A 10852-nucleotide genomic window follows, 5' to 3' on the forward strand; every position below is an offset into this window, starting at 1 on the left:
CACGTACAAGCAGCTGCTGGAGATCACCTACGCGTGGAAGAAGCTTTGCCAGGAAACAATAGAAGTTTTGGAGAAGGCGAATGCCAGGATCGTAGAAATTATGGCTGAGAGGAGTAATCTCCTTGAAGAGCACACCTGGTCGTTCCAGGAATCGACCACAGCTATGAAGCGACACGACGAGAATATGAAGGCGCTGAAGGAGGAGATTGATGAACTGCATCGGGAGAAAACGAACAAGAAGGTCGGTGGGGACTAGATATACAGCAGCGTCCTTGTCTGTTGTGTGCGTCAGGTGTTGTTAAGCAGTGGAGTGGAGTTTTTTACCTTGTCTTGTGAAATTTCGCTGTCAGCTACCTAGTTAACAAAATGTATTTTGGTTTCGAGTATCATTGTAATTAGGCGTCGTTACTTTTGATGTACGGGATGTGAAGTCTCTGCATCCACGGTTGTGAACCTATTATTGTAATGACTTGTGTACTGATGAAGGCGTGTACATTCGTGGCTTTTCTGTGTTGCAGTATTTCGGGTCACAGACACGGGCTTGCATCCCACAGATTCATGGTGTGATTTTAATAGAGTCACGTTCGCCTATATTTTTGTTTGAAATGATTCCGTTGACTTGTTGAGAAAAATAGGCACACACGTGAATCACATGGGGGCATGGTTTCGTCTTTCCCATAGTCACGTTCGTACGTTTATCAGGGAAATAAAGGAGAATGGGTTTAGATGTTAACCCTAGCTGTTTATTTTGTGAGTGGACGATTCGAGAGTCGAGTTGTTTGAAAGCGTAAGTTCCTTGTTTTTAAAAGCCACGGTACTGTACCGAGTTACGTCACACTTCTTTTATTAGAAGCACGGGCGTTAAGTGAATATAGCCGCGGACTATGACTTGTGGACTGACGATGGCGTGGACGTTCGTGCAGTGTTAAGGGTCACATGCATGGGCGTGAAGAGCTAAAAGGCATGCTAACATATAATATTAGGGTCACATTCCCGTGTGTTTGAGTTCAGAACGATTCCGTCGACTCGTTCAGACAGAGAGGCACGGGCGTTCAGCACACAAAGGCAGCGTGAGGTTCTTTCTTTAATTGGGGAGACCCAACGGAATTGGTTCAGATGTGAACACGCACTGTTTACTCTGTGAGGCATGGAATGGCCTATTCAAGAGATGCTGGTGTGGTATATTCTTCACACGATCATGGGTCCCAAGAAGGCACGACGTGGTATTGTGTAGAGTGATGTTAGTTTGTCTTGGTATTATAGATGGCGTGGTTTTATATAGAGTCACGTTCGGCTGTAGTTGTGTTCGAAATGATTCCGTTTACTCGTTAAGAAGAAAAGGCACGGACATGAATGCCATGAGGGCATGGTTGGGTCTATCGGAGAGTCACGTTTTGTAAGTTTATTGTTGAAACAAAGCGGCAGGGGTTTAGATGTTAATGCTAAATGTTTACTTTGCGAGTGGCCGGTTCGAGAGTCGAGGTGTTTAAAAGCGTAATTTCCTTGATTTTAAAAGCCACGGCTCTGTGCTGAGTTGCGTGGCGCTTCTTTTCTTAGAAGCACGGGCGTGAAGTGACTACAGCCACGCTTCTGCACCAGGCAGTGACGTGACTTGTGCACTGACCATGGCATGGATGTTCGTGGCAGCGTTAAGGGCCACAGGCACGGGCGTGAAACGTTAAAAGGCATGCTGCTGTATAATATAGAGTCATTTTCCCGTGTGTTTGACCTTCGAATGATTCCGTCGACTCGATTAGACGGAGAGGCACGAGCGTTCAACACACAAAGGGGCACCGTCAGGTTCTTTCTTTAATTTGGGAGTCCCAGCGGAATTGGTTCAGATGTGAACACCCACTATGTACTTTGTGAGGCACGGAATGGCCTATTCGAGAGACGCTGGTGTGGTATATTCTTCGCATGGTCATGGGTCCCAAGAAGGCACGGCGTGGCATTGTGTAGAGTTATGTTAGTTTGTCTTGGTGTTGCAAATGATTCTGTTGAATCGTTCGCACTGAAAGGCACAACTATGAATCCAGGACATGCACGGTTATGCGTTGCCCAGTGTCACATTTGTGTGTTGATTGCAGAAACCCCACCGTTCGACGGGCATCGTGTGAACGCCGGGTGGACGCCGCTCCTGAAACCGAAGGGTCCGACAGGCGTTTTCTCTGGTGAGGCCACTCTGGAGGAGGTGGAGGTATTTAATAGAGTGAACGCCATGTGTCGATGTTGCGGAATCCAAGAGGACCGACGACCATCTCATCCGTCGGCGTAGTGAATGCCGCGTGTCACCGTTCCGGCTCCTCGTCCAAGGTCAAGGAGCAGTTATTTAAGCCGAGCGGCGTCCGCCACCACTAGACATCATCCTGCTTCTCCCTCTTTCTCCGGCAATCCTAGGAAATCATCCATCTTCCTCTTTTCGTTTGTGACGTTCCCCGCCATGGTTCGGCACAAGATAACTACTTACACGATGCTTACTCCCGAGCACCGCTTTCAGATGCAGGAGGACATGCGTTCGAGGTGCGCCACTCGGGTCGCAGCGGGCATGTCTCCGGACTCATCGGGGCCGGAGGAGATTTGGGAGGTGGAGGAAGTGGAGGGGGGGTGCGTCAGAGCTCATGTAGGGAGTTGATCCAGTGGGCGGAGATGTCATGGAGGAAGAGGAGGGGGGTGATCCAGTGGGCGGTGATCTGATGGAGGAAGAGGAGGTGGGTGATGAGGATGACGAGGACGACGAGGGAGGCATGGACGAGGATGAAGAGGACGACGAGGAAAGCATGGACGAGGATGAGGAGGATGACAAGGATGACGAGGATGACGATGACGACGAGGAAGGCATGGACGAGGAAGACGAGGACGACGAAGAAGGCGTGGTCGAGGATGACGAGGACGAGGAGGAAGGCGTGGACGAGGATGAAGAGGACGAGGAGGAAGGCGTGGACGAGGAAGATGAGGCGGGATTCTATCTCGGTGAGTCGACCTTGATGGCGGAGCAGACCGCTATCCTGGAGTCCATCCAAGATGAGGTGTATGTGGAGTCCAACCGGCGCTTCCTCCAGGAAGAACAGGCAAAGACCGATGTTCTCTTCGACGAGCTGGATGCGGAGCAGGAGGCGGAGGCCAACGACGTTGATGTCAGAATGGAGATAGTGGACATCTACGATGACGGGGAGTAGTGTAGTTTTGTTGGTAGATGTTTGCTTTTCCATGGTTTTTATGCTTTATATGTATCGTATGACTGTAAAGGTTTAAGAATGTTAAGCAATCGTCATTGTTAGAATGGAGACAGTTTCGTTTCCATGTCAAGCAATCGTGTTTTGTTCTTAAGTAGTAGTACTACCCCGTCCCAAAATAAATGTGTCAACTTTGCAGTAACTTTTTTGTATTGGTTAGTACAAGGTTGAGCCAATTAATTTGTGACAGAAGGTGTATGTTTTATTACAAATTGCAGTTTCCAGTAGCATATTTGGGTCGGAAGGCGTATGTTTTATTACACTGTATTGTTTTATTATAGATTGCAGTTTCAAGTAGCACAAAATAAACATCTCAACTGGGGAACATATTTTATTCTAGAGATTTCAGTGTGGTTAGAGTTGAATATGGTTTCAACATGGTTATATTCTAGAGAGGCATTCAACAACATGCACAAAAAAGCCACAGATGTGCTTCTGAGAAGCACCGTCTTGCATGGTTTGGCCGCAAGATGGGATTCGGCATTTATGCAGGACATTCCAGGTTTTATAAGTGTAGAAAGAATTGTTTTTCACTTATATGATGTGTGACAGAGGCCGAAATTATGAAATAGGTGCAAGGTGGTCCCTAATGTCTCCTTAATGTATCATCTATACACTCCACTATTACAAGCACGATCATCGTTCTTGTCGAGGCACGGAGGTGAAGGATGGAGCCTTTGCCTCGGTAATAGTCATGTCCCATGTTAAGAAGGAAGCAAATCTTCAAACCCATATTTCGGAAGTTGGCCGTAAGGCATGCTCCTGCCTCTGTGTTTTCGATGACATCATGTTTAGTGCCTCTACGTCGGGTGGATGTAATGCTTGGTTTGCTGATGTTTTTGTTATCAGCAACTTTCTTAACATGTTATGCACGACAGGGGTACGGGTTTACCCGACGTAGAGGCACACACGTAACAAATAGGAGGCACAGACGTGATTTTAATGGAGGTACGAACGCAAAAGGATCGTGATGCAAGGATGTGAAGGTGTGCCTCTGCTTTAAAGAAGATGTCATTCACACGTTTTCATTGCGCGGGGCATGGAGTATGAGCTGCATGTGTTTCGAAGGCATTAGACCTCGTTAATGAACTTATCAGAGAGAAGGTGAATCTTTTGGTTGACGTCTAGAATGCCGCGTAAAACAACTTTAAGCCAAGATACACACGGTCCCCTTGGTATTAGAGGCACATATGCACATAAGTGCCTATGTGGTGCACTAGAAATAAACTTGTGCAAAAGACATGTAAAATGCAAGCAAACTACAAGGTTAACTACGACACAAGCAAACCTAAATTTATAACAAGAAAACGGCAGTCTTGAGAGAAAGGAAATCTAATGAGAAATCAAGAATGGCGTGACTAATGTTCTAGATACTTTTGTTGGCTGGGACCACCTGCTTCAGTAGTCGTAGTCGCCACAGGACCTAGCGCGCTTCCTGTCTCCTTCTTGTCGAGTTTTGCCTGGCGAATCCCTTCCTGGATGATGGTGAGGTGGCTCCATATCTCGTACGCAGCGTAAGCGTACTTTGCGGCGTACCCGATGTGCCTCATGGACAGGGGCATGCGCGCCCAGCGCTGCTTCTATGCGTTGGTGAGCTCTACGTCGTGCACAAGGATGCCTGACGCGTCCCCAAGGGAGTCCAGAGGCTTGGTAGCTGTAGGCACCCACCATTCTTTCTGGATGTCGACGAAGTGGGCGATCACCAGTCCGACGCGGCCGAGCATCTCTATGTCGCCGTCGATGGAGAAGCCAACAAACGTGTACCTGGGGTCGGCGAGGAAGTTGTCGAACATGGTGCAGTTCTTGTCAGCGGCGCTCAGTTGAAAGAGTAGCACCAGATGATCCTTGCCCTCGTGATCGGAGAGGACAGATACATGAAGATTGAAGCCATCGGCAACAGATTCACCGCCACAGTTGCAACTAAGATGTCGGCATTGAGTTCCGACATATGTTTCCTGGACGATTTGCTTGACCGGGAGAACATGGATGATTTGGCAACAGATTTTTCCAGAGATCTCATAGAAGGAGTATCAAGGATCACACGGAAGTCGATATCGAGTGGTGTGGTGCGCCATATGCGGCGCCACCGAGATGTGAGCACTTGTGTGCGCATGCCTTCCTTTATGGGCAGACGAGAGATGATCTCGCCAAGGATGGCGTCCGGGAGATCGCTGATGCGGTCTGGACCAGACTCAACATGGTTCTCAGATCCAATGGGTGGGCCATGGTCGCTCCTCTTAGAGAGCTTAGAGAGCACGGGTACAGCCGCGAACCTCATCTTCTTGTTGCTAGAGGCACGCTTCTTCATCTCCATTGCCGAGCTCATGCCGCCTCCGTTGCAGCTCTCTGTGCGGTGGATCTGGGAAGAGGGTTAGGGTTTTACGATTTCGACAAACATGGTGGAATAGTCACGGCTTCGACAGACGTGCGTCTGCACGAGGCACGGCTATCAACCGTCCGGATACAAGAGAAGTTTGGTGGCAGAGCCAAAGTTCTGCATACTCAGTTAAGGACGCACGGTTGTGCGGTCTGTAGAGACACGGTGGTGTGGAGCCACGACACGGTGGCAAGTGTCATGTGAGGCATGTGCGTGCAGGCGCTGGAGGCACCTAATTGCAGTCTGTGCAAGCACCGACCCCATTGAGGCCTCTACAGACATAGGTATCAACTCCCTGGATGCACAAAAATGTGGTGGCAGAGGCATGGCTGCGAACTCCCAGTTGAAAAGACACGGTTGTGGAGTCTCTGGATCCACGTTCCGGGTGTGCTCAGGGGAACATAACAGCCACGGCTTGTGGCACGTGAGGTACAAGGGTGCAGGCTCCGGAGGCACCGAAGTCTAGCCTCTACAGGCACGTATGATTGTGAACCATGTGGATGCAAAAATTATGGTGGCAGAGGCATGGATCCGAATACTCGGCTATGGAGGCACGGGTGTGTATTTTGTGCAACCACAAAGTCACGACAAGTGTCATGTGGGGCACATGTATTGAAACACCGGAGGCACGGAAATGAAGCCTCTTAGGCACGAGTGTCAACCGAAATGGATATACAAAACTGTGGTGAGAATGCTCTGCTCGAGAGACACCATTGTGAGCTCTCTGGACCCGCGGGCGTCTGGTTCCACGGGCACATAACAGTCACGGCTTATGTGACATGAGGCACGTAGATGCAGACGTCAGAGGCACTATTGGGGAGCCACTACACGCACGGGCGTGGCGTTTCTCCAGGCCTGGCTCAGCATAAACCCTCTCTAGGTGCAGAAAAGTGTGCGCAGAAGGCGCCGAAGTAAGAAAATCAACCTTCATGGTACTCAGTTAGAAAATCACGATTGTGAAGTTTCTAGAGAAAGTCTGAACTCAAGACGAAGAACAACCGTCATGTCACGAGACACATGGTTTTATTGGCCTACGAATCACAGACTTGCTTCGGTATTGGAAAGGTTCCTACTGATGAATTCATTATCAGTGGGAACATGGTACTATACTAACAAAGAGTCAGTGCCGTGCCGGTAAAATACTCAGAATCTTTCCGCTGAAACATTCAATGTGCTTGAAGACACAGACGTTTGCACAGTCACAACACTTCCATTTGCACAGTAATAACACTTTCTGATCAAGGATTGTTATGCCAACCTTACAGACGGTACAAAATACTACAAGGGCTGTCTATTCGTGTTTAGACAAAACGCACGTTCAAAAGGGCGCAACAACATGTAAACATGACCCCTTGAACAACTTACTCCAGCTTTGTGTTCAGCAGTCATAGCTGAATGGGTCCGTCAAATCCAGGTATTCAACACGCGTGGGTTTTAAATAAAATAACCGGTGCTTGCATGCTCCTGACAATATAAGGTGAGCATGTTCAGAAGCCTTTTTGTACCACAAAAGATCCTTTTGAATCTTTTTGTAAAATTCTTCGATGAAGTCTTGGTAGAAACGGTAGTTAAGCCTCATGGTCTCAAGCTTGCTTGCATTCAGAACAAAGAAACTCAAAAATTCAATGTTTACCAAGCAGTGTTCATAGTCATCTAGCGTTACTGTCTTCAAACGAAAGTCATCTCATTTGAAAAACGGTTGGTGCTTACAACGCCATGTATTTGTTTCTCCGCAATAGAGTCCTCCCTAGATGTACATGAAGAATGAAAATACTTAAGCTCTAAAAATAGAGATACAGTAGAAGTAGTACAGTATGCATGTTATGGGTTTTCAATGTGTGTGAGAATCATCACCTGGATAAACAAGTTCTCAAGGCTTCGAAAGCATTGCATCAGGGAAACGACCATGTCCACTTCAAAACACACCTTGACGAGCAAAGTCTTGACCGTTTGAAGCACTGTTGACAGGCTGACTGCTGGCAAACCCTGTATGGTGCACGCACAATGATTTTAAAAATTGAACAAAAGGTTCTATTACATGAAATTTGTTTACTCGGACAAATCCAACTAAAAACTAGGTACCTGGATAACTGTAGGGTTACGCGTGACCTTGGATTCAGAGAAAAAAATCATGGAATTTGCCCACAGTCTCCAGTTTAGGTGTAGACATGACAGTTATCTGCAAGTTGCTGCTGATAATATCATTAAGCAACCACTGAAGTGACGGGGCATCCTCTATAACAAGTTCGCCATGTCCACAGCGGATTCCAATGCTTACAAGGTTACGTGAGTTTATTCATATGCAACGGCTTTCCATATTCCAAGTAAGCAGAAGGCACCAGAGTGCGGGGCAACTAGAGTGGTTTATGTTTGAGCAGTGGTAGTTTAAGAGCCTGAACGTAACTGTCTGGTATTTGGCAAAGAGCAAAGGTGGCGGTGTGTAGGGAGGATGCAAAGCGAGAGAAGGACACCGGTGCAAAAGGCGCGGATGATGGTTGTGTGAGTGGTCGTACAACACACTCTCTCTTAAAATCTGGGAACATGTAATAGAACTCGAGCACCTGGAGATTGTTCAGTTTGGATGATTTCACCCAGGCGTCGACGGCGGAGGGTCTGTACTGGAGGTAACACGCCGGTATGCAGAGACGGTGAACTGCGCCCCCATGGGTGGAGAGGATGGCTTCTGGAAGGGTCGTATCGTCAGTGCCTGATTTACGAGGGCACCGAGTTCCGAAGTGCCTTTCGCGGGCGAGCTCCGAGGTAGGAGGCGCCATGGAGATTTTCTCGATATGAACTATTTCTAGAGGCTTAAAAAGACGAGCGGCAGGGATCTCACGGCAGTCGAGATTCAGAGGAGCGGTGGGCTATAAAGGACGCCATCGACGAGCGAGGATGTGAGTATGGATGCTATCCCTGATGGGGAGACGAGAGATGATCTCACCTAGGATGACGTCCGGGAGATCGCTGATGCGGTCGAGACGAGTTTTTTTCCCATGCTCCTCAGATCCGGTGGGCGGACCCTCACCGGTCCCCGCCGGTACCGCCAAACACCTAGTAGAATGCATCGTCGGTGGCACGAGCCTTGCCCTCTTGGTACGAGAAGCATCAGACTCCATCTAGGAGCGACGGGTGCGGTGGATCTGGAAAGACAGTTTGGAGGACGGAGGTGTTGCAAAACACCATTTATTAGAAAAAAAGTAGTAGTATTTTTTAAATGATGTCGCTGCGAGAACAGTGACATCGGACAGTGGCAACAAGTCGGACTCCATGCCTCCAATTGATTCACGCACATGCCTCTCCGAGTAGCGTGTCACTACAAACATACTGAACACAGACGCACGATTGCAGCTCTTCTTTTTGACATGGGACGCACGACCGCAAGTCTTCTTCCTAATATGGCACCGTGCCTCCGCTTGCTCGACCAACGTGCCTATCTGAGGACACGACTCAGCTAAAATAATGACAACTGGGAGGGACGGCCGTACCCTCTTATAGTACATGACCGTGCCTTCACTAACTTCACGGTTGTGCCTCTCTTACTTCACAAAGTCAGCTAAGTTAATCAAAGCACAGAGGCATGACCATGAGTCTTCTTAACACAGGACTGAACCTGCACTAGGTTCAAGTGCCTCTCTGAGCAAACATGTTGAACCAAGAGATACACCCTAAACAACAACAACAACAACCAGAACAACAACAATAGCAACAACAACCACGTTTAGGATCACATCTGCTTTCAGTACCATAGTCTGAATAAGAATTTCAACTTATAAGTTCTATTAGGTATGTACTACAAGGATTTCAACTGCACTCATAGTTTGAAATAACACACGTACGATACTTAACAAAATACCATAGTAGTTCAAATTTATGTGGTCTAAAGAACGGTGATCACAAGTGAGAGCGAGTCTGTTGGATTTCGGGTTCCGGCAGACCCTCTAGATTCGAACACTGGGGTGCGCGCGGAGATTTAGCCCTCTGCCTACCTGCACCTCACCGCCTCGCTATGAACTAAGCAATCAAAGGAACAACACAAGAGACACAGAGTTTTAGACTGGTTCAGGCCACCATTGTGGTGTAATACCCTACTCCAGTGTGTGGTGTGATGGATTGCCTCTTGGGCTGATGGTGAATAGTACAAGGAAGAACAGCCTCGCAAGGGTCTGTTCTAGGCTGGTGCGATGAACTACTAAGGGGAGTTCAGTCGCTCTCTCTACTAGTTTCTAGGTGAGGATTCGATGCCTCTACCTTGTGGTGGCTAGTCCTATTTATAGGCAAAGGCCCAGGGCCTCTTCCCAAATATTGAGCGGGAAGGGCGCCAACAATTGGCCATTTTGAAGGGGAACATCCAGTACACTTATCCTGACTAAAGTTGGTCCTCGCCTGTCAAAGGCTCTGGTGGTGATGCCGGCTTGGGCTCCATGATGACTTATGTCCTGCCGTTCTGCTGGTCTTGGTCTTGTTGCACCGAAATGGATGCCTTTGCTTGATGCTCTCGCCTGCGCTTGCTCCCTTTGCACCAAAGAGGTAAGGAGGACACTGTGCGGGCTGGCGCCCGCCTGGCGCCCTTGGTCATCATGGCTTGCGTCATGGTCACCTCGCGAGGTACCCCGCCTTGATCTCTCTGCCTCCTCGCGAGCCAGCCTGATGAGGTCGTGCCTGAGGAAGCCTCCCGTCGTCCGCCCCACGAGGCTTGGCCCCTCGCGAGGGTCTTGAGCTCGTGCTGATGAAGATGGGCCATGCTGGGCCGCCCCTTGAGCCATGCCGCAGGCCGCAGGTAGGCAAGTCTGGGGACCCCCATTCCCAGAACGCCGATAGTATCCCCCGGGCCCAAGGCGCGCCTGGACTTGGCTGAGCAGAGAGGCGAAGGGGCAAGCGCGAAGCGCCGCGGGCCCTAACAGCCTACGGCCTCTGGCACCGCGTGGTGGTTGGTTGGACGTGGGTGCCTCAGCAACCGCGTGAATTGACAAAAGAGCGGCGTCTGCCTAGGCTTTGCTTCCCTTGCTTCCTCTGGTCATTTCCCAGATTCCCTTTCTTGCACCCTTCCTCTCTGCTTCCGAAATCTTCAGATCTACTTCGACCGCGCACCCTAGCAAGTCACGGCACCTCGCCAGACCCCGGCCAAAGCTTGGTATTCTCCCGAATTGGACTCGCCGAACGTGTCGGAGGCGAGCCTTGCCCGAATGCGCCGGATGGTGGCCGTGCAAGGCATCGATGGGGCAAAGGTGTTCAAGGCCGGCTC

This window comes from Triticum aestivum, chromosome 4B (genome assembly GCF_018294505.1).
Source record: "Triticum aestivum cultivar Chinese Spring chromosome 4B, IWGSC CS RefSeq v2.1, whole genome shotgun sequence".
Classification (NCBI taxonomy): domain Eukaryota; kingdom Viridiplantae; phylum Streptophyta; class Magnoliopsida; order Poales; family Poaceae; genus Triticum; species Triticum aestivum.